This window comes from Bubalus bubalis, chromosome 15, assembly GCF_019923935.1.
Source record: "Bubalus bubalis isolate 160015118507 breed Murrah chromosome 15, NDDB_SH_1, whole genome shotgun sequence".
Classification (NCBI taxonomy): Eukaryota; Metazoa; Chordata; class Mammalia; order Artiodactyla; family Bovidae; genus Bubalus; species Bubalus bubalis.
Window position 1 is genome coordinate 41,255,402 of NC_059171.1, and position 27,621 is coordinate 41,283,022.

The window sequence follows — 27,621 nt, forward strand, 5'->3', positions numbered from 1 at the left end:
ATGTGCACACATATATACACACCCATGCACAAAGTACAAATGCTTTTTAACTGTGGGCTTAAGTTACCATAAGTCTGGCTAGTCAAAGTTAATAGCATGACTCTATCTTTAGCCCATCGACTAACGTATAACAGAAGAGTATGGAAACCATTCACCCACTGTGCAAAGACTGGAAGTAGAGTTTTTGGAATTTATTGATGGAGTTTTACTATGTGCATGTTCAAACTGATTTCAAACATTGAGCAAATAGGGACTTAAATTTTAAACTGTTAAAACAAAATGTGGAAACCATAGACCTTTTTCCAGGATGTCACTAATTTTGAATGTGCATTTTTACTTTCAGGGTAATATGATGAGCAGGTGTTCAAGAAAGTGTTAATGTCTGTTTCAGTTGAAATTCAGGACACATGTCAATGGACTAGTCCCACAAATATTTAATGAGCCTAATCTTGTGTCCCTGGTAGCTCAGATGGTAAAGAATCTGCCTGCAATGCAGGAGACCAGGGTTCAATTCCTGGGTCGGGAAGATCCCCCGGAGAAAGGTAAGTTAACTTACTCTAGTATTCTTGCTTTGAGAATTCCATGCACAGAGGAGTCTTGTGGGCTACAGTCCAAGGGGTCACAAAGAGTCAGACACGACTGAGTGGCTAACATTTTCACTTCACTTTCAATGATGTGTCATGCTCTATGAATTAGACACTTGTTCTCACAGAATAGCTAGCCATTTCCTTCTCCATGGGATCTTCCTGACCCAGGGATTGAAGCTGGGTCTTCTGAATTTCAGGCAGATTCTTACCAACTGAGCCATGAGGGAAGCCCTAAAAAAATACTGAAAAGACTTATAGTGTAGTGTGATGATTATCATAAAAGAAATATATATAAAGTAGGGGTCCAGAAGAGGCAGTGATTAATGGAAGGATTTTTCACATGCAGTTTAGACTAGTAATTTCATTGATATAAAATACTAGTTTTGAATGAACACAGTTGTACACAATCTATAATATTATAGACACTGAAAATGTGTTAATACATGTTAATTCACAAATCTATAAATTCTCATCATCACATTTTAGTCCAAACTCTCTAAAATTCAGCCTTGAATAAGGAGGAGTTTTCAAATTGTTCAGAAAGTATAGACATATTCCGATTAAACATCATGCTTTGAAAAGAATATTTTGAAACATATGGAAGAATATATCATTTGGCAAAAATAAGCCCAGGATAACACTTTTTTTCCATACTGTTTACTGATATGAAACCATGAAAATAATGTCTAATGTTAATATGGTATATTTTGCATGAAAATAATGAATGGACTTTTAGAAAACAAAAACAATGTTTAGTCTAGGCAACAGGAGCTCTATTCCAAGATAAAGTTAGTTCTTCATTTGTCCAGACATTCAAAGCTCCAAACATAACTCAACTGGAGCTTTCAGAAACAAGTTACCAACACAATCCCAAGATTTGGATTGCTTGGTCTACAAATGAATCCAGTACCTTTCCCACCCAAAGTCTAGTCTAATATTATTCTTGGGATAATGTCAGTGTCCCCCAGCAAATGATGTTAGAAAGATATATAGATAGATAGATAGGTAAAGTTGAAAGAATGTCATAGAAAATTTTCTGAAGATTAATTGCAAGATGAGAGACCATTTTATCCATAAAACTGATTTGTTTACATAAAATATATAGAATGTAAAATGTTATCTTTCTTGTAACTTTTAATTACTACAATATTTTAAAAATATGTTCAAAGACTACATGATGGGTTTCTCCCTTTAGAACTATGTATGACAGGACAGATGAAATTAATCAAAAGCCTCAAGCTGGTCCAAGGGCTAAATTCCTCACTTATTCCTGGAGTTGGTGGTTTGTGGAATGGGGTGTGTGTGTGTTTGTGAACATATGTATGTGTTATTGAGACCCTAATTTTATAACCACAAACCCACTCATCCAGAATCAAAGAGCGATATTTCAAATACAGTAATTTATTTTACATAGTCCATTAATTACATTTGTTTTCTGCATATATCCAGATGTGCACAGAAACATTCACTGGAGAATATGCAATGTTTCTGCTCTAAAATAGTTCACAGCACAGCAAATAGGCATCCATTCTCCCTGGGGATAGGTGATCTGACATCAATTTAAATAGATGTGGGCTGAGATTTTAGGTTTGGTTTAAAACCTGAGCTTTCACAATCTTAGCCTTACACTGGACCTTAGTTCATTCTTCCTGGGGAGTTTTTAATGGCATCCCAATCTCCTAAACAGTGTGCAGTGCATTCTGCTTTTTTCATTACCATTTCTAATGTGTCCTTGAAATACCTGGGGTGCTGTGGATTGTTCAACCACAATGCACAAGTCTTGTATTATATAGCTGGAAGAATACTTAGAAGCCCTGGTAATAAAAATGACAATAAATGGTTCTTTACAATTTCTTTAAATTTAAAAATAATATATCTGAAATGTTCTGACATGAGTATATTCAAATGCTTGCATGCAATGTGATTTTAAGTCTTTTAAGATTCTCTTTGCCTTATGGTTTTATTTCATCTGAGAGGCATAGAAACCAATCCTATACAGGATAAGCAATTATGACTTTTAGAAGGTGTTATTCTTTGAGTCTTGCTTCTCTTTCTCCCTTTGTGTTAGACTCATTATTGATGGCTGCCTTTTAGCTCAAAAGAATGATAGCTGACAAAGGTTCTCATAAATCTAGCATCTGCTTTATAATTTGTCTTTGTAGAAATATAATATTTTCTCCATGGAGACATCACACTTCTTATTTGGGGGAACATATTTATCAAATACTAAAGTCTTTTAAGATTATTCCTAAGAACTGATTTTAAAACAACAAAAGCTATATAGACTTGCCACTTGGTCTTTAGCTCAATACTATTAGCTTTCCTGTTACAACACACAAATAAATAAGGGATAAAATTTTGCCCAAGTATGAATTCATTTGAAAAACGTACATTTTGAGTTTCAACTTTTTGTGATTCCCATTTGGCTACCTAATGCCAAAATGCAGCTTCTTAGAACAGGGGGAGACGGGGAATTATTAAAAATAATCTCACAAACTTTCCTGGACACGACACAATTTTCATGGACAATATTATGACAAGTTAAGTGCAAATGAATCAGAACATATGGATTAAATTTCCCTTGAAGTATACATGGTTTTTGTAAATTATGAGAAAAAAGGGAATGGGAAAATGTAGTTTTAACTTTGCCAAACCCAAGACATTTGAACAATTGTTCAAGAGAGCATGCCAAACCCATATTTTCCTCCTTTAAATCCACCTAATATACAAAGAAACACTTTGAACTTATATAGCCAGTTCCTTCTCAGTAACTCAGTACTTTTGGAATTTCCTCATTTCTTCCTTATGGTAGACTTGTAAACAAATTTGAGATATGACATTGCAATTTTTACAAGTGTGATTATGGGGAAAAAGTTTAAAAATCATGTGCTTGGTAAATAAGGAAGAACTGAGTATTAGAACTTAAGTGGAAACCAGTGAATCTGCATTAACTAAATTCTATTTTATAAAAAAAATAATAATCCTGAGCAACATCATGAGATATAAGTACTGCAGATTGATATTGTGAATTGATTACCGAAGTTTCTAACTATACTGAAGGCAACATCATATCCATTAGTATAATTTTACCCTCAGTATCTAACAGAAACTTTTTGGTCATCTCTGGATTTATTTTTATAATGACTTTACTGTACAAAGAAGCTGAGTTCATTTTTTTAAGAGAATTAGATTCCAAATAAACCATGAAAAAAATCAGAAATAACATCTCCAGCAACATTTTGAGGTGCAATCTTCTACAATTTATCCTAAATAAAATTACACATAGATACTATTTATAACACATATGCCATAATGTAGATCATATATAATTTATTAAAATTCATGTTAGACATACCTAGTGTATATATATTTATATACATGTAGATGTTATGCATGCTGCTGTTGCTGCTAAGTCACTTTAGTCGTGTCCGACTCTGTATGACCCCATAGACGGCAAACCACCAGGCTCCTCTGTCCATGGGATTCTCCAGGCAAGAATACTGGAGTGGGTTGCCATTTCCCTCTCCAACACATGCATGCATCCCAAGTCGCTTCAGTCGTGTCCGACTCTGTGCGACCCCATAGATGGCAACCCACCAGGCTCCTCTGTCCATGGGATTCACCAGGCAAGAATACTGGAGTGGGTTGCCATTTCCTTCTCCGATTTTATGCATAGATTTTGTAATTCTCTCAGAATTTGATCATACTATATATTTTATTTTCTACTCTGAAGTTTCCTTTCAATTTGTTGTCTTTCTTTTTATATATCTATATGCCAACCACATAATTTATATATCATCATTATCTGGTTCAAACTGGTTAGATACCTTTATGGTTTTAATTTTGCTTATATTTTTAATGGGTATAGGCAAATTTTGAAGTTCTTACTTACAGAGCTTGTAAATTTCCAAATGACCACAATGCCTCCTGTCACACAAATGTCAGGTCATTATTCCTATAGACCCACAGGGGTAAAGATCTTACCTCATTGATTCACTGCTCGCTTCCCCAGGCTTTGTGCTTGCTGTGCTGGTGCTCAGTCAAGTCTGACTCTTTGTGACCCCATGGACTGTAGCCCACCAGGCTCCTCTGTCCATGAAATTCTCCAGACAAGAATACTGGAGCAGGTTGCCATTTCCTCCTCCAGAGGATCTTCCCCACCCAGGGACTGAACCTACTTCTCTTGCGTCTGCTGATTTGGCAGGTGGATTCTTTACCCCTAGCACCACCTGGGAAGGGAAGATAGAGTGTAATACATAACAGAGATTCCCTGCATGAATAAATGAATGAATGAGTATTCTTGTCCTAGAGTCATGTAAACACTGCACCCTCTCTGAGTATCACTCTGATCTCCTCTGCACTTTTTGGTCTCTATCAGCATAGGGCACATTTCAACACCTTTCCCCTTATTTATTTCAATCTAGATAGTAGTCTTACAGACAATATCTTTCTTTTAGTTTTTGGTCCGTTTACTTGATCTGGTTTTTGCAATGAGCATGCATTTTTCATTACAGAACTCAACCTAAAGATAGAAACGTTATTTGTTTGAAGTACTAAGCAAGAGGATTTATATTAACTTGGAAACTAGAGACATGAATTGGCTGAAGCCAGTAAAAGAAACAGGGAATAGACATGCTCACAGGATAAAATGTGGATTCTTTTACATCTACCATTACTCCCCTGAGAGTCATTAATATGTATTGTTTTTAATCTCTCCCCAGCTACGCCATGTCTGGCATCACTTGTACTAGGTGACTCAAATACTTGAGATTTTGTACTCTACACCCATCCTCAGCAGAAGCAGCCAAACTTCTTCCTAACCAATCACTTTCTTACAGTTTAAATTATATGAATCAACAGTATCAAGTGTTTTCTTTTTTTTCTGCCAGTGGATTTTAAATAAGTTCAACTTTAGCTTTGTACATACTGCAATTACTATGCAACACAAATTTAATTAAAACGAAAAGTGTTTATCAGAACACTGGGTCAATGTAATTACTATAAACAATTGCTATGAGCCCAGCATTGTTATTATTAATATGGTGATTAAATACTTTTCATGTATTAAGCACCCAGTTGAATTTAGTCTCACATCAGATGTGGCCAATGGCATGAAGTTCCTTGCAGCTAGTAAAGAAAAACATGAAAACAAAAGAACAAGACTGTGTGATAAGTGAAATAACAAAGCCTGGAAATTTATGGGAGCAAAGAGAAAAACATGAATGTGTTTAGACAGGAGGGCAAGGTAAAATGTATATAACAGCTAAAGTTAGAGATTAGGATAGAAAGGAATAGGATGATTTTAAAAATATTTAACATGTAGAATTACTAGAACCTGGTGAGCAATTTGATGTAAGTAGGGATGGAAGAAGGATTCATGCATTTCTTTGTGTTTTCAGGCTGTAAAAGCATGTTAGAAAAACAAAAAATGTGCACATCCATTAGAAAGCCTGCTAGAGACAGAAATGTAAGAGGAGTAAATTACAATAGAAAGTTAGATGAGCTAAATAAGAAAAAAATATATAAAATATATGTATATAAATACATATTTATATACCACAGCTTACATATCATATGTATTTTTGGATATGTATTTAAATATAGAATCTTGTTCTGTATACAATTTCATGGACTCCTTTTTTAGTTGTTGTTAAGATATCATGAACCTATTTTCACCTCAGTTCATATAAATCTGTAATGCTATATTCAATACTGACATAAAAGCCCACTCAATGGAAAAATATCACTCTGCAGGACTTTGGAAAAGTAAGCTCTAGTGCATGCTCTAAAGACCTGTAAAGAGAAAATTACAGATTAGAAGTTTCTATAAGAAATATTTCTCTAGCAGAGTATTTTGGAGGAGCCATCTAGGCACCTTTCTGTTATTGTTCAGTCACTAAGTCGTGTCCGACTCTACACAACCCCATGGACTGCAGAACACCAGGCTTCCATGTCCTTCACTATCTCCTAGAGTTTGCTTCAATTCATGTCCATGGAGTCAGTGATGCCATCCAGCCATCTCATCCTCTACTCCCCTCCTCTTCATTTGCCTTCAGTTTTTCCCAGAATAAGGGTCTTTACCAAGGAGTCAGCTCTTCTCATCAGATGGCCAAAGCATAGGTGCTTCAGCTTCATCATCAGTCTGTCCAATGAATACTCAGTGTTGATTTCCTTTAGGATTGACTGATTTGATCTGCTTCCTATCCAAGGGATTCTCAAGAGTCTTCTCCAGCACCATGGTTTGAAAACATCAACTCTTTGGTGCTCAGCCTTCTTTATGGTCCAGCTCTCACATACATACATGACTACTGGAAAAACCATAGCTTTGGTTTTATGGACCTTTGTCAACAAAGTGATGTCTCTGCATTTTAATACACTGTCTAGGTTTGTCATAGCTTTTCTTCCAAAGAGCAAGTGTCTTTTCATTTCATGGCTGCAGTCACCATCAGCAGTGACTTTGGAGCCCAAGAAAATAAAATCTGTTACTACTTCCACTTTTTCTCCATCTATTTGCCATGAAGTGATGGGCCCAGATGCCATGATCTTAGTTTTTTGAATGTTGAGTTCTAAGCCAGCTTATTCTCTCTCCTCTTTCACCTTCAACAAGAGGTTATTTAGCTCCTCTACACTTTCTGCCATTGAGGTGCCATCATCTGCATATCTGAGGTTGTTGATATTTCTCTGGGCAGTCTTGATTCCAGCTTATGGTTCATCTAGCCCAGCATTTTGTGTGATGTACACTGCATATATATTAAATAAACAGAGTGACAATATATAGCCTTGTTGTATTCCTTTCCCAATTTGGAGAAAGTCAGTTGTTCCATGTCTGGTTCTAACTGTTGCTTCTTTACCTACATACAAGTTTCTCAGAAGACAGGTAAGGTGGTCTGGTAATCCCATCTCTTAAAGAATTTCCCACAGTTTGTTGTGATCCACACAGTCAAAGACTTTAAAATAGTCAATGAAGCAAAAGTAGATGCTTTTCTGAAATTCCCGTGCTTTTTCTATGATCCAAGGAATGCTGGCAATTTGATCTCTGGTTCCTCTGCCTTTTTAAAATTCAGCTTGTACATTTGAAAATTCTTGGTTCATCTGTTGTTGAAGACTAGCTTGGAGGATTTTGAGCATTACTTTGCTAGCATGTGAAATGAGTGCAATTGTGTGGTAGTTTGAACTTTCTTTAGCACTGCCTTTCTTCGGAATTGGAATGAAAACATCTTTTTCAGTCCTGTGGCCATTGCTGAGTTTTCCAAATTTGTTGACAGGTTGAGTGCAGGACTAAAACATCATCTTTTAGGATTTGAAATATCTGACCTGGTGACCTGGGCTTCTATCACCTCCACTAGCTTTATTTGTAGTAATGCTTACGCTTTAGGATTTCTGGCTCTAGGTGACTGACCACACAATCATGGTTATCTGAGCCATTAAGACATTATGATTATTATTGGCATAGTTCTTCTGTGTATTCTTGCCACCTCTTCTTAATTTCTTCTGCTTTTGTTAGGTCCTTATAGTTTGTGTCCTTAATCATGCCAATTCTTGCATGAAATAATCCCTTGGTATCTCCATTTTCATGAAAAGATCTCTAGTCTTTCTCCTTCTGCTGTTTTCCTCTATTTCTTTGCATTGTTCTTTGAAGAAGGCCTTCTTATCTCTCCTTGCTATTCTCTGGAACTCTACATTCAGTCAGGTATATCTTTCCTTTTCTCCCTTTCTTTTCACTTCTCTTCTTTCTTCAGCTATTTGTAAAGCCTCCTCAGACAACCACTTCGCCTTCTTGCATTTCTTTTTCTTTGGGATGATTTTGGTCACTGCCTCCTATACAATGTTAAGAATCTACATTCATAGTTCTCTGGGCACTCTGTATATCGGATTTAATTTTTTGCATCTATTGCTCACCTCCACTGTACAACCAGAAAGGATTTGATTTAGGTCATATCTGAATGGCTTAGTAATTTTCCTTACTTTCTTCAATATAAGCCTGAATTTTGCACTAAGGAGCTCATGATTTGAGCCACAGTCAGTTCAAGGTCCTCTTTATGCTGCAAAGAATATAATCAATATGATTTCAGTATTGATCTTTTGGTGATGTCCATGTGTAGAGTCTTCTCTTTTGTTGCTGAAAAATGGTGTTTGCTATGATGTGTGTGTTCTCTTGACAAAACTCTGTTAGCCTTTACCCCGCTTCATTTTTTACTCAAGGCCAAACTTATCCGTTATGCCAGGTATCTCTTGACTTCATACTTGTGCATTCCAGTCCCCTATGATGAAAAGGATATCTTTTTTAGGTGTTAGTTCTAGAAGGTCTTGTAAGTCTTCTTAGAACCAGGGAACTTCAGCTTCTTCAGCGTCTGTGATTGGGGCATAGACCTGGGTTACTGTGATGTTGAATAATTTGCCTTGGAAAAGAACTAACTAAGTTCATTGCCATTTTTGAAATTGCACCAAGTACTGCATTCAGACTCTTGTTGACTGTGAGGGCTGCTCTATTTCTTCTAAAAGATTCTTTCCACAAGTAGATATAACGGTAATCTGAATTCCACTGGTCTATTCCCATCCATCAATGATCACTCTTGCCATCTCCTACTTGACCACTCCAATTTACATTGCTTTATGGACCATACATGAATATAGCTTGTAAGTATAAAATACACAGAAAAGGGGGAGTATATTTTAAAGATATTTGGTCTGCACAATCAGATGGATTTCATGACTAATAACATATAAATGAGAGAAATTTTAAAAAGCAATAATGGAAATGAGAATTTTGACTTGATGATAAGGAATAAGTGAATGCAATTTATCTACATAGAGAAAACTGAAAGAAGTCTTCCTATTGAAGATGAGCCTGAGATGCTGAGCCCAGTGTTCATTTTTACATTTGAAGAATTTGTGGGACATTCTGAAGGATTTTCCTAAAATTCAAAAAAACACATTATTTTGGGATCTTAACTATTGGTGTCTTCTGTAAAGAGGTCATCATTATAGTTTTAGATATAGATAAAATGATTCAGTAATAGTGTGCAGACTGGGAAGAGTTGAAAGTAGAAAGCTAAAAAGTTTTCAATACCAAGCAGTAGGCTAAAATAGAATATATTCTAGTGGAGGATAATAACCTTAATTCACAGACAATAAAATAACTTTAGGCATCTCTGTGATTCCTTAACAAAATGCTGTTAAAGTACAAAATGGTCCCCAAAATCCCAGTCAAAAGTGGTCTTCATAATATATTTTGCCAAAGGTAAAAATTTAAGAATAACTTTTTGAAATCCTATAAATGTTTATTTTTTTTATCTTAGAACTGTTTCAGCTTTTCGCTTTAACCATCAGCTCAAACTCCACTCCAGTATTCTTGCCTGGAGAATCCCGCGGACAGAGAAGCCTTGAGGGCAACAGTCCAGGGGTCGTAAAGAGTCGGACATGACTGAGAGACTTCCATTTCATTTCATTTTCCAACTCCACAGCCTCGGTCAATGAAAGGCATAGTGTAAGTGCTGGGAATAGGAAACGGAACAAAACAGATGGTGTCCTGCCATCGTGGAATGAAGAAACTGGTGACAGAGATAGTTATTAAATCTTTACACATATAACGATAAATATCCTGCTGAAATAAAACTCTCAGAAGGAAGTGCATGAATCAGTGAGATTTGAAGGCCAAAAAAAAGATTTCCTTGAGGAGTGATGTTGGGACTAAGACTTGAAAGAGGTGTTGGAAAGTGGGAGGGGAAGACAAGATCATTTGGAGAACTAAGAACTTTATATAATGACACTAGAACAATACGCGACAATAGGGCTTATGTAAAGAAGTGAAGGGGCTTCCCTGAGGGCTCAGCGGGTAAAGAATCTGCCTGCAATGTAGGAGATACAGGAGATGTGGGTTCGATTCCCGGATTGGGAAGATCCCCTGGAGGAAGGCATGGCAAGCCACTCCAGTATTCTTGCCTAGAGAATCCCGTGGACTTAGGAGTCCGGCAGGCTACAGTCCTTGGGGGTGCGAGTCTGACACGACTTGAGTGACTAGGTGTGCAAAGAACTGAAAGACTTTGCAATGGCGCTAAAAGGGACGACTGCGTGAGGTGAAGGTGTAGGGACATAGGTAGATATCTTGTTGTACCAGTCCACGCTGAAGCAACACAACTATGTCTAACAGAGAAGATGCTAGATAAATATTGGAGGAGTGAATAGATACTTTTTATAATCTTGAAAAGATTCCACTTTTGGGACTAAACAGGAGAAGAAACAGCTCCCCATGATTTCTAACAAGATTGGCATTTAAGAGATATTTGAGCCTGCAGAGAAAACAGAAAGAGAACAGCTACATATTTAAATTAAGCCATGCCAACAACAAAGGGGCTTTACCACTGTGCAGAATCAAAGGACCAAGAAACAAAGACAAAATTTACATCTTTTAAGTTTACACAAACCAAGGGAATATTCATGATAGAGACCTTGCCAGATTCTAGGATACAGTGTATTGATTTAATTCCATAGTGCTTATTTACTAGACAATAATGCAAACAAATACTGCATTCCTAATTAAATATCTTAGCATCAATATTCTGAAGCCTTTACCTTCAATTTTCCTTTACAAATTACTTTTTAATTCAAATGTCTCTATATAATCACATGTTTCTAGAGTATAGCTAGACATTTATTTTTCTAAAATTGATATTATTAACTGAAAACCAAATTTTGAGACTGTATTACATTCTCTTTCCTTCCACAGTGCCTTCTGAGACTTTCTTGGTAGTGGAGGGCAAAACCTTTGCTATCAAGCGCTATTGACTGAGGTGCATCACAGAGGAATTTTAGGGCAGTGAAACTCTTCCGTGTGATACTCTAAAGATGGACATATTATACATTTGTCCAAACCCATAAAATGTATAAAACTAAGGGCGAATCAAACTAAGAGCAAACCTTAAGGCAAACTATGAATTTGGAGTGATTGGTACTTGTCAGTATAGGTTCATCAATTGTAACAAATGTTCCACTCTGGTGGGAGATGGGAGGCTATGAAAGTGTGGAAGCCAAGAGTTAATGTAGTTTTCAGTTTCTGCTCAATTTTCCTGTGAATCCAAAACTGCACCAAACAAAATAAAGTCATTTAAAGCAAAAATAGAAGCAAAGTGAACTAGAATAGCTGTGTTAAAACATGGAAAATTAAAGTTAAAACCCAAAAATTAATGAAAGAGAAAAGACAACAAAATAAAAAGGGTATGGACCATAACCTCCATCAACTCTTATAGTCTAACAATTTAAGGTACTTTCTATACCTCTTTGCCGTAAATGAAGGGAAAAAAAAAGGAAAAATAACTCTGTCCTACATAAGTTATATAATAAAAAATTAAAGATTAAGTTAAAGATAATATTCCAACTTGAGAGCTATGGAAAAAGGAACTTGAAAACTAGTACCTGATTTTGAAGTGGCAAATGCTGCTTTATTTCCAAGTGTTTTTAATTCTCAGTAGAAAGGCAAAAAACTTCTTGAGTCTGTTTTCTGAGCTCTTTGTTCCAAATGGGCTACTATTCTTTGTTTCTCTTCTAAATCAAATTCTACTATTGCCTATTAAGCTGCATTTAATACCATGGTAGAAACATCATATAGAAAGCTATTTGGTATTTTAATAAGCAATCACTTATTTTTCTATATAAGTGTTCTTTTACATATAAGAAATGTTCTTGGGTTTTGATGGGAATTAATCTATCAAATAGCATGATATAAATAACCATAATTTAGAATAAATATTGTCATTTAGTCATCTCTTATACTAGCTGATAAGAGTCTTGAAGTTCAAAACTTTACTCATATTGATTCATCTGTTCAGTTGGCCACTGAATGAAGGATATGTTGTTTAAGAATTTAGGTAGACAACACCTAACATCTAGGTGTTCAGGGTAGGAATAGTAAATCATGTTTTTCATATTTAGGTAAACAACAGAAAACACTCACCTCTTCAAAATCTGTTATTAAAAGAAATGGGATGTTTCAATTCCTAATCAATTGTAAGTTGCAGAAATTATTAAATTTATCACTCTAGTTGTGCTCAGCTTTTCCACACTCTTAGGTAAGAACAGACACACACACACACACAATTATGCAAACATTAAATACAAATTGAAATTTAGAAAATTGTTTATAGTAACCAGAAATATAAAAGATATATCAAAGATAATTAAAATAGCTGGTGGAGATAAACAATTGAATAAAAAGGATGCAAAATTTTAAATTAAAAAATTAATTTAATTTTCATTTTTCATGATTACACCATTATTAGGACCTTGAATAATATGACTGCCTCCTTTAAATATCACTTTTTTATTTAGGGTAGCTAGGCCTCTAATTTTGTAGTGGTCAAGATAACTTCTTCCTGAAAAAATTAAGGTTAAATGGAAAAAGAATGAAAGTCTGTAAAATTCTCAAAGATGAGAACAATGGATGAGTTCATTTATTAGAGCCCAGAAAATGAGAAAGAGTGTAAATCATGATAAATGATGTAAAAGGAATAAAAAAGTAATTCTTAGCAAACATAGTAATTTTTAAAGGTTGACCTGAAGAAAGTGTATGCATGAAAATCACAAAGTTAAAAGACTCACATTGACTCATAGGTGATGAAATTAAAGCAGGTTACCAAAGGAAAATGTACAGAATTACAATTCAAAAATAAAGCCCTGAAAATTTAAGAAGTTTAATAAGCTAGGAGACCTATGTTTTGAAGTGTGCCACAGGATTTCTTGAAATATACAGCATCTGATAATATATCAGATATATTAGCAAAAACTAGAAAATTATTTTCTGGCACCTATAGTGTGCATTCGCTGTGATTTCTCAGAAACATCAATGTGGAAGATGTCCCAAGGATATCATGGTCTGACCTGCATACACTTTCATATGGTTAGAAACTAAGATACAGGGTTGTGTCAACTGTCTTTCCCATCTTATCCCTTCAAAATACAGTTTTTGAATCCTGACTCTTCTTTCTATTTATGTCATCTGGGGTACAGTTTTTAGTTTCTCTGCCTTTATTTCCTCATTTTAACACAGATGTAATGATAGCATCTACAGATAGGGTTGTTCAGTTCAGTTCAGTCGCTCAGTTGTGTCCGACTCTTTGCGACCCCATGAATCACAGCATACCAGGCCTCCCTGTCCATCACCAACTCCTGGAGTTCACTCAGACTCACGTCCATTGAGTCAGTGATGCCATCCAGCCATCTCATCCTCTGTCATGCCCTTCTCCTCCTGCCCCCAATCCCTCCCAGCATCAGAGTCTTTTCCAATGAGTCAACTCTTCCCATGAGGTGGCCAAAGTAATGGAGTTTCAGCTTTAGCATCAGTCCTTCCAAAGAAATCCCAGGGCTGATCTCCTTCAGAATGGACTGGTTGGATCTCCTTGCAGTCCAAGGGACTCTCAAGAGTCTTCTCCAACACCACAGTTCAGAAGCATCAATTCTTCAGCACTCAGCTTTCTTCACAGTCCAACTCTCACATCCATACATGACCACGGGAAAAACCATAGCCTTGACTAGACGGACCTTTGTTGGCAAAGTAATGTCTCTGCTTTTGAATATGCTATCTAGGTTGGACATAACTTTCCTTCCAAGGAGTAAGCGTCTTTTAATTTCATGGTTGCAGTCACCATCTGCAGTGATTTTGGAGCCCAAAAAAATAAAGTCTGACACTGTTTCCCCATCTATTTCCCATGAAGTGATGGGACCGGATGCCATGATCTTCGTTTTTGGTTTTTTTTTTTTTTTTTTTTTTTTTTCAATTATATTCTTATTTTTATTTTTATTTTTTCTCTTTATTTTATTTTATTTTTTAATTTTATTTTATTTTTAAACTTTACATAATTGTATTAGTTTTGCTAAATATCAAAATGAATCCACCACAGGTATACATGTGTTCCCCATCCTGAACCCTCCTCCCTCCTCCCTCCCCATACCATCCCTCTGGGTCTTTAAACCAACTTTTTCACTCTCCTCTTTCACTTTCATCAAGAGGCTTTTGAGTTCCTCTTCACTTTCTGCCATAAGGGTGGTGTCATCAGCATATCTGAGGTTATTGATATTTCTCCCGGCAATCTTGATTCCGGCTTGTGTTTCTTCCAGTCCAGCATTTCTCATGATGTACTCTGCATATAAGTTAAATAAGCAGGGTGAAAGATTAAATCTCTTGAAAGAGGACCATGCATTCATGCTAAGTCACTTCAGTAGTGTCCTACTTTTTGTGACCTGTGGACTACAGCCTACCAGGCTCCTCTGTCCACGGGATTCTCTAGGCAAAAATACTGGAGTGGGCTGCCATGCCCTCCTCCAGGAGATCTTCCTGACCCAGAGATTGAACCCACGTCTTCTATAACTCCTGCATTGGCAGGCAGGTTCTTTACTATTAGTGCCACCTGGAAAGATCAGGCACGTCTCAATAAAAATTAGCATTCACCGTGGTGTATAATGGGCTTTTGTTGCTTTATTGCCTAGCAGAAAAATATGATTTGTAGCTGGTGTGTGTCAATGCATCCAGTAAGAGATGCAACTGATAGTTAAAGGAAGATTAAATTGATACTTTGACAGTGTCTGATTTATTCTCTTGTGTTTCAAACAATGTGTTGAATGTTTAGGGTTCTTGTCTCTTATGAGGCTGACAGATCAGAAAATAAGCTAGATATAATTTAGCAATAATGATACAGGATGAATTTTTTATGGCAAAAATTATAACTCTAATATACACATTGATTTTGCTTTTATTTTAGGTAAAGATAATTATGTAAGCAAGAATATAGATTGATGATGATTGATAGATATAAAATTATATTTTAGCTGTATCACAGATAGTTTTTGAGATATGAATAAAAGAATATTGGGTGAGGTTAATAAAGATATGCATGCATGTTAAAATTGGTAAGCATTAATATAATAAAACCCATCTGCTATAATTACAGTTTTATAATAAATTCCATCAGTATAATTATGGTTTTATACTCTAGTCGAAATTGCCAACAGCCTTATTTTGTACCAACTATAAATTCTCAATATTAGATAGGTTAAAAAGAAGGTAAAACATTTTTCTAAAAAGTTAACTGCATCCAACATTGCCAAACACTGCAAAGCACCACTTTACAGGGGTAACATTCTGGTTGACTAATATAATATTTTCTCTCACAAGTGGAATCATGCCACTATAATTCAAGGATACTGATGAAGAAGTAATGGCTAAAGTGAAATTTTGGACAACTGGCAATATAGCCATATCATATAGATCATTTCTGTTATGATATGTCAAAGAATTTTAAATTTCCTTCAATCTAAACTCTCACAAACACAAATAATAGATCTCTTTCCATATTGTCTGCAATAACATTTGCAGTAAATCTAATTTATAATACTGTACCAAGTATCTAGTGCTATACTGTCATTGAGATTATTGAAATGATACTTCTGCTAGATAATCTATCAATCCAAATGGCAGAACTTGGACCAATCTCGTCTATATTAAAATTACCTTCCCTGTAAGAAACCTATAATTCTTTCCTTTTCTTTCACAACTTTGCCTCTAGTTTGAGTTTTATGAATAATTGCTTTTCTACTGATCAAAAACAAATTCTAATATACTAGATACACTATCATGGATCACTATAAGTACTAATGTATGAATAAAAATATGTTTATGTTTCAAACTAAACCTGACATCTTTGTAATAAGGCCTCATACACAATCTAGCACATTACTATCTTTCTTCCTGGGGAGGGAGACAGCTTGGGCTTTATAAGTCAAGATTTGGTCTAATAAATACTGATGATTTGTTGCCTATCATTCTTTTAATGTCCTCCTTGATGACTCCGATTTGTTAATATAATATATTGATGATAGTGTTATTAATTAGTGCAGTGCCAAGAGTGCAAAATCATGACAAAAGCTTCCCAGCTCTCCTTTTCTAGTCATGAAGAGTATTGTGGGAGAAGTTTGTCTAAGATGATTAAGGACAAATTAATATACCACCTTTTTAAATCATGATTTTAAACGGTAGCTTACTGCGACTTGAAACGGGATTCACACCATTTTCTTCCCCCCTTCTCTGCAGGAGCATCTGTGGTTTGATTTTTACAAATCTGTAGTAAGCAAGAGAAAAGCCTTACTCAGGAATCTTCAAACTGGACTTTTTTTTCATAATATTTTGGGAAGCTTGAAGACCAAAGCCTAAATCAATACTATAGTTGCAGCACCCAAGCAATTGGCTCTATAGACTAAACTTACTGATTTCTCTAACTAAATTAGTTATTTATTTGGTGTATCATGGTCCTCAAAACTGGAAACTGTATTTTAAGTCTTGATGTCTTTTACTTTTATGTTGATAAATGAAAGAATATTCTCTTTTCAAAACGGGGAGAATATTTTTCCTCTTATAGAAGGAACTGCAACAAAAATAAAAAGGTTATTGACAATGGAAATACAGCAGTTTTCTTCAAAAAATACCTTGGATTGAAAAAAAAAAGAATGAAAATTTTCATGTTTTAACAACTGATAGAGCAAGTATAAGTGTGTATACACTTAGCGTTGCTAATTATGAAAGTATGTGGGGAAACTTAAGGTCTTAACTAGTCTGGGTCCTGAGTTAGCTTATTTAATTCTCAGCAAAGACAGCAGAAGATGAATACCAATGGAAATTAATAGGTTCTTTTAAGGCTGGAAGAAGCGCAAGCTGGAATCAAGATTGCAGGGAGAAATATCAATAACCTCAGATATGCAGATGACACCACCCTTATGGCAGAAAGTGAAGAGGAACTCAAAAGCCTCTTGATGAAAGTGAAAGAGGAGAGTGAAAAAGTTGGCTTAAAGCTTAACATTCAGAAAACGACGATCATGGCATCTGGCCCCATCACTTCATGGGAAATAGATGGGGAAACAGTGGAAACAGTGTCAGACTTTATTTTTGGGGGCTCCAAAATCACTGCAGATGGTGATTGCAGCCATGAAATTAAAAGACACTTACTCCTTGGAAGGAAAGTTATGACCTACCTAGATAGCATATTGAAAAGCAGAGACATTACTTTGCCAACAAAAGTCCATCTAGTCAAGGCTATGGTTTTTCCCGTGGTCATGTATGGATGTGAGAGTTGGACTGTGAAGAAAGCTGAGTGCTGAAGAATTGATGCTTCTGAACTGTGGTGTTGGAGAAGACTCTTGAGAGTCCCTTGGACTGCAAGGAGATCCAACCAGTCCATTCTAAAGGAGATCAGTCCTGGGTGTTCTTGGAAGAAATGATGCTAAAGCTGAAACTCCATTACTTTGACCACCTCATGAGAAGAGTTGACTCATTGGAAAAGACTCTGATGCTGGGAGGGACTGGGGGCAGGAGGAGAAGGGGACAACAGAGGATGAGATGGCTGGATGGCATCATCAACTTGATGGACATGAATTTGAGTGAACTCCAGGAGTTGGTGATGGACAGGGAGGCCTGGTGTGCTGCAATTCATGGAGCTGCAAAGAGTCGGACAAGACTGAACGACTGAACTCAACTGAACTGAGGTAACTTTCACATGTGGACAGTTTAGGCAAGGCTAAAGCAATCAGCTAGGTCAAGTGAGTAGAAAAATAATCAGTTATTTCCCATTGTCTAGATAAAGCAGCTTAATTGCTATCATTGTTTTTTGTAACCTGTTAGCATTACATACTGCAAAACACAGATTAATTTACAAAAGAGTAAATAGAAGTTTAGCCACAGAACAATCCAAAGCATATGGTTGTGGGTGTTAGTATTTCAACAAAGAAATAGAATCTCATTTTTTTTTTCCAAATTTTATTTCAAAGCAACTAATTCAATCATAGAAGGAATTGTTTCTAGAAAGAAAGATCCATGAATACCTACTGGAAAGGGGGCTCTATCTTTCCATTTATAGGGTAGAAAGAAAAATATTGTTCAAGAAATGAGTCCAGTGCAATTTGTATACATTTACCTTTTATTGCACCTACTGAACTGAAAAAAGTATTAAACAAACAAGTGATTACTCTTACAGAGATAACCCTGGTGGTTCAGTAGTAAAGAATCTGCCTATAGTGCAGGAGGGAATTTGATCCCTGGGAAGGGAAGATCCACTGGAGAAGAAAACGGCTACCCTCTCCGGTATACTTGCCTGGAGAATTTCAAGGACAGGGGAGCCTGGCAGGGTAACAAATAGTTGGACACAACTGAGCAACTAACCAACGTGGAGTAAATAGAAGCAAATAGTCAAAGATCTGATTTTTTATTGTAGTTTAACTGTGTTTTCAAACTGGTAATTCAATCACATGACAAATCAAAGCAATATTAGAAGACAGAAATTAAGATATTTCAGTTTGTTACCTGTCTTGATCCAAACCTTCCTACTCACGAAAGCTTATTAATTTGTTTTATGATATAGTCTCTTGTTTTTTCAGTGTATAAAAAAGAATATAAAAACATGTGATTAGTATAAAATATATAAATATGTTCTTATTGAAAAACCTAATAATTTGCCATTTTAGGCTGTAAAGTTCTATTAGTTTTAACAGAGCTGTAAATTGGTAGAACCACTTGCAAAAGAAGAATACTCCACAAGTTACATCATGCCCCAAAACCCTCCATACTACCTTGATGTTCTAACAGGGTTCATCCCTAATCCCTGACAGTCAGTGCTCTGTACACCCAAACTATAATTTTATATTTTAAGAATATCATGTAAATGAAATTATAATAGCTCAGATGTTAAAGAATCTGCCTGCAGTGTGGGAGACCTGGGTTCAGTCCCTGGGTTGGGAAGATCCCCTGGAGGAGGACATGGCAACCCGCTCCAGTATTCTCGCCTGGAGAATTCCATGGCCAGGAGAGCCTGGCAAGTTACAGTCCATGGAGTCACAAAGAGACGAATATGATTGAGTGGCTTCCACATTCACTTTCAACCTCTTGAAACTGGCTTCTTTCTCATAGCATATCATCTGTGATATTCACCCAAGTTATTATATCTCATCAGTGATACATGCAAGTTCCTACTTCTCTGACGTCTCACTAGTAGACCATTTTATCAAATTCAACTTTTTTTCTATTTGTTTACAGTTATCTGTAAGACATCAGAGAAACAAATTCTCTGAGTAAGCACAGTTCTCTTTTCATTCAAATTTTATTCAATACACATACATGACTTATCTAGAGAAGGTACTAGAAGGGTTGTCAGGACAGAGCAAGTTAAGGAAATCAACTAATCACTCAACTTGGACCACTGAAAAATGACTTTGTCTGAAAAATGACTTTAAAAAGAGTGACACATATTTGCAAACAGTAATTTGAATACAGTTTGTAAAGTGAGTTCAGTCACTCAGTCGTGTCTGACTCTTTGTGACCTCGTGGACTGCAGTATGTCGGGCTTCCCTGTCCTTATCCGTGTCTCAGAGCTTGCTCAAACTCATATCCATTGAGTTGGTGATGCCGTCCAACCTTCTTGTCCCCTCCTGTCCCCTTCTCCTCCTGCCTTCAATCTTTCCCAGTATCAGGGTATTTTGCAATGAGTCGGCTCTTCGCATCAAGTAGCCAAAATACTGGAGCTTCAGCTTCAGCATCAGTCCTTCCGATGAATATTTAGGGTTGATTTCCTTTAGAATCGATGGGTTTGATCTCTTTGCAGTCCAAGGGACTCTCAAGAGTCTTCTCCAACACCACAGTTGAAAGTGAGTCTGTGCTTCTTCTTATAAATTTACCTCCTTTACCTATTTATCATTCGATCCTTTCCCTATTACTTGTTTTATTTTATTGTTATGTCAACATGCTCTTTTAAAACACAAAGATAAATCAAAAATTCCTCCTAAGTTTTGTGACTGTTTCATCACATATATACATTTGATACTTGCTTGCTCTTTATTCAATTGCCTTCTCAATTTGTCTCCGTTTCTCAATTTACATTGGATAAGCACAGGAAAAGTTTCATGAATGAAAATTTAAATTCAGACAATTCTTCTCAGCACAGGGACCTCTAGTTCCGGGTTTTGATTTAAATACTGGGACTTAAAATTTTGCAACAAATACATCCAATATTTAAAGTTTAATTTTTCTTTTTAACCTTGAGACTTGCTATTAATTCAATTCTACCTGTTATCTTCTTAAAAATATGAACTTTGTTAGTAATGCTATGATGTTTTAATTCACTATTTATAAGAGCTTTTGGACTCATGTCCAAATAATAGCTTTTGGACTCACGTCACCTACTCGATAGGCATGAGTTTGAGCAAACTCCTGGAGATGGTGAAGGACAAGGAAGCCTGGTGTGCTGCAGTCCATGGGGTCTCAAAGAGTCAGACATGACTGAGAAACTGAACAACAACAAATTTATAAAAAGAGTGATTTGATTTCATCTTTAGGTGATAAATTTGTCTGAAAACAGTTTTATTAGTTTTGGTGTACTTATCCCCACCCTTATATAATGCATGTATATAGTTGCTTGCAAACTACGCGCAGTTACTGTTCCAGGTGTTGATGACACATTTGTGAACAAGTCTATTTGAATCCACGCTGAAATGGCTGGAGAGCTTTCACCTGCAAGCATATACGGTTCACAAACTTATAATAGCTTTGGACACAATCACTTTCAAAAATTTGGAGCAGTATATTGAGAGTTGGACTGTGAAGAAAGCTGAGCACCGAAGAATTGATGCTTTTGAACTGTGGTGTTGGAGAAGACTCTTGAGAGTCCCTTGGACTGCAAGGAGATTCAACCAGTCCATTCTGAAGGAGATCAGCCCTGGGATTTCTTTGGAAGGAATGGTGCTAAAGCTGAAACTCCAGTACTTTGGCCTCCTGATGCGAAGAGTTGACTCATTGGAAAAGACTCTGATGCTGGGAGGGATTGGGGGCAGGAGGAGAAGGGGACGACAAAGGATGAGATGGCTGGATGGCATCACTGACTCGATGGACGTGAGTCTGGGTGAACTCCGGGAATTAGTGATGGACAGGGAGGCCTGGCATGCTGTGATTCATGGGGTCGCAAAGAGTCAGACATGACTGAGTGACTGAACTGAACTGATTCAATACATATTCACTGGGTATCTACTATGTTGCAATCATTGTACTTGTTGCTGAAGATTCAGAGACATAAACCATAAACCCTACTCCACCAAGAACACAGTATGATCTTCAATTATAGAAACAGAATAGTGGCTGCATATGATAAAGAGTAGTATAGGGGTCCATATAAGGTAATTATTAATTATTACATCATTGTATTACAAAGCAACCTCAAAAAAAAAAAATAGGTTGACATACTCTAATGAGCTCCTTGTCTCTCAAAGGCTGAACTGTTACTTTTCAAGAATATTTAAGTAATCCTATAGAAGGCAACAAGCACAAAATACTATATTTGAAATAGACTTGGCTTCTATTTCGCACTTGGCCACTTCCTGGAGATATTAAAGAAAAAAGTGACATATTGACTCAAAACTCTGTCATTATCTTATAATAGGGTAAAGAGACATGTTTTGTAGTAGAGAGGAGGAACTATTATATGAATAATCTGAGTAATATATGTGGAAAAATTTTGTGATCTGTGAATGCACATAAATATAATATTTTGCTCTTTTGGTAAGAGGACTAAAACATGGTTTGAGATATTAAAGGCTAAATGAACTCTAGAGTTCCTTCTTAAACTATAGCTCCTCAATTCTAGAGCTGGAAGAGACTGCATAAACATTTTATCAAATTTAAATTTGTAAATGCTGAAACTAAAGATATATGAAACTATGGAAACCATATATATATATGTATATATATATGTGTATATATATATATATATATATATATATAAAATTATACATAAACTAGCTAAGGGCCAAGTGAAAGTCTTAGTCACTCAGTTGTGTATGACTCTTTGCAACTCCATGGGCTGTAACCTGCCAGGCTCCCCTGTCCTGAAATTCTCTAGGCAAGAATACTGGGTTGACATGCCCTCCTCTAGGGTATCTTCTCTATCCAGGGTTCAAACCCAGGTCTCTCGCATTGCAGGCAGATTCTTTACAGTTTGAGCTAACTGGGAAGCCAAGAAGACCTAAAAGTAAATTATTTTGTCTTCTTTGCCTCTCCCTTAAAAATAGTTTAATGTCTAAAATTTTGTTTACTAAAAATATTTTAACTTTTTTTCTGTAATATTCTTCTGGACTCATAAACTGAACAGCCATGATATAATAAATTGATTGTGAAAATTTTCACCTAGAAAGACAGTGTTTATAATTATCATTTTGAGGGCATTTCCCAATAGTGTGATAGTTAGGACTCAACTTTCTCAAGCCAAAGTCTCTGAGTTCAATCCAAGGTTGGAGAACAAAGATCCCGCAAGCTATGTTGGATACCCCCTCCACAAAAATTTGTATATAATTATAAAAATATATAATTATACTTTTGAGCTTTCTTCTTCTTAATAGAACTTTGAAAGATGATGAGTAGAAAGATATTATGCAGTCCCAAAGTGACTGAACCCAGGTCTCCCGCATTGCAGGCAGATTTTTACCATCTGAGCCACCAGGGAAGCCCCAGTTGTTGTTTTTTTTTAATGATTGCTGAATGCAAATGATAAGTCATATATGTCTTTAATACTTAATAGTTTCAAAGCAGTTTTAGGTATGCTGTAAATAATGGCACATTACCGATCTGTTCAAAATGAAATATTAACTTATAAATATTAGCTTTCAAATAAGTTAAATCTCAGAAAAGTCAGGACACTTAGCTGATAATCTTATAAAATCAGAAACCAATGTACATTTCATGACTCTGAAAAGCCAAAGGAATAACATTTCTTATAAAAGTACATTTTTCCTACTACCTTTTTTATGGCATTTTATTGGTTTCAGGTGCAGTGGGGAATAGCTAGAAATTACATAATATTGAAAATTACAGTTCATTTTCATATTTATTTCATAAATAATTTTAAAGACACTATCTCTAAGACCATTAAGATACAAACAAATATGACAACACATTAAAATATGAACTATATATTTAACTGATCTGAGCGAATAGAATTTTAATTTTAATATTATTATGAATACTTCTTAAAGGCTACAAAGGAAATATAAGTGTCCTTTTGGCTAAAAATAGATCACTGCACACTTATAATTGGGTATGCATGTTTCTCAAAAATAAAAGGTATTTTTTATGTACTCACCCTCTTCAGGGCAAACATTTGCGGTAGTTTTGCCGATGAGACTAATTAACTGTGTTAATAATCTCTTGACTGTCCCTGCATTGTTTTGAATATAAGTTTAATAGTCACTGAACACAGACTTCGAGTTCTTCAGCACCCAAGAGCTATCATTAAATGAAAATTTCAATGAAAGTACTGACATGTAGCCAGTGATATCTCTTTGCATATATCAGCCTACCAATGTAACAAAATTCAATTGTCTGATTTATGCAACTGTTCAGCTTCTCCCATTAACAAAGGCCTTTAACCAATAACCATAGCCAGGTTTTGCTTACTTGTTTGTTTAAAACTATGTAGTCCTGGCATAATTCTCATTATGAATATCTAGTAGGGTTTAATGTAATGAAAATCTCTCTCTCTTTTTCTTTGCCTTTGGTTATGTGTAGAGAAAAACTCCAAAGATGGAGAAATTTAGTTATCTAGATGAGTCTGAGTACTAGGATAAAACCTTTCAAGATATTTAGGAAGACAGTACTCTTGGAAATTATAGAAGATTGGTGTTTGTGTGCTAAAATAAACTGTGTGATTGCCACAATTTTTCGTTTTATTTTCAATTTGTACAGAAAACCTAAATAGTCATTTAAGTTTGATTAAAAAAAATAGCTGCAATGCAAAATTTTATATATAAGAACAAAAGTACACTGAAGCTATTTTATTAATATGTTTTAATAGGAAACAAATGGGAATGGTTATGTTAGTTTCTGAATTTCATTTTCTTTCCTAAACTCTGTTATATTACAAAAGCAGTAAAAACAAGCAGAACTATATGTTAAGCATGGACTTTTAAAAATACACAATCTCATGTTTATTTTAGTCGCTTTTCATTTCACAACCAAATGAAACATGCCTATAATTTTAGAAATCACATAACTGAAAGAGAACACAAAATCATGCTCAAATATATCCAAAATAATCATCACCCTGGAAAGCATGCCCAACTTATTTTAAAGCTGCATTATTGCCTGATTTAAAGGCAGACAGGGGCTGTGGGGCCACATTCCATGACAGAGAGCCTCTAGAGACATCTTTGATCATTCTTTGTGATGCATAAAATATGTCACAGTTGTACTATAAAAGATATCAGCCATCAGGTAAGGTTGTCACTTGCCCTTGTAGTATTATATTGGAAAAATACGGCTTTTCTCTCTCCTGCTTGTATGGGATTACTGCTCATGGAAACACAGCCTATTTAGTCTGTGTGTGACCATTATCATACTCCTGGTTTCTTTCAAAAGAAAGTAGTCATAAATAAACATCCTAAAGAGAATAGATCTAGTTGATAGTTTGTTTCAACATTCACCCATTTCATAAGTTGTTATAAGCTGTGAATATGCTAAGTACTGGTCTACATGAAAGCTGAGTTCTACAAAAGGATTGCACGTTTCTCCAGAGATTAGTTGCTTTCATTTGATTTGTTATGCATACATCTTAGTTTACTTCAAAATCTGAACCTATGTCACAAATAATATTTATAACAAAAGAACAATAGCACCAAACTATTTCAAAATGTTACATTTTTATTTCTCAGCTCCTCACATATTTTTTAAATTAAATGTGTGTGTGAATGAGCTTTAAGACAATTCAAACTACAGTTATTTGTGTTATAAGAGGAGCATCTTTCCTTTAAATTTGCCTTTCACATATTGATGTACATAAAATGTTTTTACCTTATGCCTAGATTAATGTTTCCTCACACTTTTTTAATTGACAATGAGGCTGATTTTAATATTCATTTGGGGAAAATAATTTTTAAATTGTACAGAAAATTTGGAAATATTTTAATATGAAATGCAATTGAAAAGTAATTCTTACCTTTGAAATCTCAAAGTAATTACTGAAGTTTTACCAACTTGAATGATATAATTGACTCCGTTAATATTGGCAATATTTACTGGAGAGTTTGTCAAGTATAATATTCTTATCGGAAAGCATTGGGCTACTAACCCAACAAAACCCAAACAATACATAAACTATGGTGAATATATGTTAAATCTGAACAGCTGACAAAAGTTTTGCTGAAAGAATACAAATACAACTTTCAGATGATTTTTATCCTTTTAATAATTTGTTGCTTTTAAAAAATAAAGATTCTCAGTTTATCATTTCTAAGTTGCAAAGTGCTACTTCTCACACTTAAACATTTAGCAATTTATTTGTAAATTGGGAAGGAGGAACCCCTTTTAATGGAGAAATAACATACGGTATAACAGACCGGATCGATTAAAGGCCTCCATCTGGCACAAGACTAGAAAAGTTGCTGCCATATGTTTTGAACAGCATGGCAAAACTAACTGTTTTATACTGTCACCGCCCCCAGATTTGTTTTATAAATTGCATTTTGTTTTAATATATATGCATATATGTGTATAGGTATATATACATATGAAAAATATCAGGTATACTTTATGATTTCTTAATTGGAAAGTAGACATTATATAAAGTTTTTAAAAAGCCCTTGGTCTTCAAGGTTCAGTGTGAAAGACAGTTGACAGCTTAAAATAATGAAAAAATAAAATAGAGAGAGAAACACCAAATTTGTTTACTCAGTACTGTTTAAATCTTAAATGACTTTAACAATGATAGCTCATACTTGAGGACTATTAAAAATGATAGAATTAAAACAATAACGAAGGAGAATAAGGTATAAAATTCATATGAATATTAAACGCTGGTAATATCAGGAACATATTCAGTAGTTCTGTTTTTTAAGGTAAAATTTCATAAAGATAGATTTAAAAATCAGAATATATATGATGCTGTTGGAAAAATAACATATCAGGTTCAAATGAAATTTAGGAATGTTAATCTCTTTTGCAGCTGCTATTTTTGTTTTATGGTATTTTTACAGCTGTTTTTAATTTCTTTTAAGAAATACTAAACCTTTAGGAGAATTCCCATGTGAACAACCACAGTACAGATAATTGGTTTCATTGCAATTCAGATTATGAACATCATTTTTCAGTTGTTACTTTCAAACTACATACATAGCTAAATCTGTAAGCCATTTTCTTTATTCAGCTACTATCAAAAGGGAAAAAATCAGTTAAAAACATCACAGAGTCTCACTCTTTATCTAATACAGTGCGATGTTTAAAAAATATTTACCTTCCTCCATAGAACACTAATATATCCTTTATAGTATGTGCAGATGTAACCTATATTTTTTTATTAAGAAAAGCAGAAAACATAAATTATGAAAAATTATTTTAGAACTACGATTACTTTAATAAATTTTAGAATTGGCATTTATCATGCAATCCTATTTCTATACCTAACATCCTCTCCTTTGATTAATTATTACCATAGACTGTATATCTTCATTTAGAAGCATCCTTGATTAGCAGCCACACCTATACCATGCAGTTTTTTAATAGAAGCCACCCGTTCCGTGCAAGCCGCAGGGGAAAGTAATTAAATTTAATAGAAGCCGTCTTTGTTTTATAGCCACCCTCAATTTAAAGCCACAGGGGTAAGTAATTAAATTTAATAGAAGCCATAGCTTCTAAACAAAGATATACAGTATCAGTTAGGTATGCAGAAGTATAGAAATGAGAAATACTCTACCTTGGGAGTTGTCAGGAGTGTGGGTTTATATGAAGCAATGTTAAAAAATGTAAAAGTTCACAAAATATGTTTTTTAAGTGACTCAAAATGGGTGGAGAAGGTATAGTTGTCACCCTACATTTTTCAAACAGCAATAAGAGAGGTGGGGCTGCTGCACGTCCTTGCTAAACCACAATAGCTTGGACAGTTGCCTGCTGTGAGCACTGGATGCATCTCTCCCTCTAATAGGAGTTGGACAAGTCCAGTCTTTCCGATGCAAACACAGTATGCCTTAGCTT

General features: G+C 35.3%; 1 long non-coding RNA gene across 1 annotated transcript; it reads right to left on the reverse strand.

Annotated features, from left to right (window-relative positions):
• Window positions 1-14,659: 14,659 nt before the first annotated feature.
• On the reverse strand, window positions 14,660-27,373 carry LOC123329468. Its single transcript, XR_006544930.1, has 3 exons — window positions 27,344-27,373; window positions 16,584-16,693; window positions 14,660-14,719 (listed from the first exon to the last, which is right to left on the reverse strand). It is a non-coding gene; the product is annotated as an uncharacterized LOC123329468 (long non-coding RNA).
• Between the last annotated feature and the right edge of the window lie 248 nt (window positions 27,374-27,621).